Raw genomic sequence first — 918 nt, 5'->3', positions numbered from 1 at the left:
ATGGAACATTTTTAACTCGAGAAACCGCATTTCCTGCAAAACAGTGAGAATGCTGAAAACTTTAGCTGAAAGCTGCTGAAACGGAGCTGAAAATGTTTAATAGGAAAACAGTAATGAAAGTTCAATTTGAAAAGCTGAAAATGCAAAAAAAATAAAATAACATAAAAAAAAAGAAACTAAAATTCAGCTGAATTCAGCATGCCGTTTTGTATTTCTTTTATTTTGAAGTGTAACATCTGTTTCCTGTTCCGCCTGTGTCCGTGTGCAATACATCAAACTTGACGTCTAGGCCCTCCTCTTTYGATTGACACCTCTTTTGACCAACTGGGTTCAAGTTTCGCCAGTCTAGGGCCAATAAAACCTCAGTAGTGACCAACTTCCGGTTTTTGTCTTTCTATCTTTGATTGACTGGCAGCTAACGCTCACAGGAAAACGTTGTTTTCTACCGTTTTTTGACCAGTTAGCCGACTAAACCTGCTGATAAGATGAAAATATATTTGTTATTATGTGTTTTGAGTGCTTCAAGACATGGAAGAGGGATTTTTGTGGCCAGGAGAAGTAAAATTATTTGGATAAAAAGACTTCCGGTCGCCATTTTGAGTCGCTAATTTGGACATATTTGAGGACAAATATGCATCAAATGTGAGTAAAAAACAAATATTTTTTCGCTGCTGGTGGTTTTATAAGCTGTGTGGAATGTTAATGCTCTGAAAGATATAAGGATATATTGTTTATTCTTGCGGTTTGGCTGGTTATTGGTGGAAATTTGGCTGAAAGTACAGAGTTGGTGTAAATATTTATGAATATTAATATATATATTTTTTAATTTAATCATGCTGTGAGTAAATATGGATGGTAGAATGTGTTTTGTGGGGTTTTATCTTTAATTTGAGCCCAGAGTGAAGTCCCTGTGTTGAA

At 35.4% G+C, this 918-nt stretch overlaps 1 long non-coding RNA gene across 1 annotated transcript in view; it reads left to right on the top strand.

Moving 5' to 3' along the window:
* The first annotated feature begins 389 nt into the window (after positions 1-389).
* Positions 390-918, top strand: part of LOC106532798 (uncharacterized) — a 58,650-nt gene continuing 58,121 nt past the window's right edge. The window contains exon 1 of the long non-coding RNA XR_001312149.1: positions 390-642. This is a non-coding gene — a long non-coding RNA (uncharacterized LOC106532798). The remainder of the gene's footprint in view (positions 643-918) is intronic.

Source organism: Austrofundulus limnaeus, unplaced genomic scaffold, assembly GCF_001266775.1.
Source record: "Austrofundulus limnaeus strain Quisiro unplaced genomic scaffold, Austrofundulus_limnaeus-1.0 Scaffold832, whole genome shotgun sequence".
Taxonomy (NCBI): Eukaryota; Metazoa; Chordata; class Actinopteri; order Cyprinodontiformes; family Rivulidae; genus Austrofundulus; species Austrofundulus limnaeus.
The sequence above is the reverse complement of the archived record's forward strand: the minus strand, read 5'-3'. Positions and strand labels throughout refer to the sequence as shown.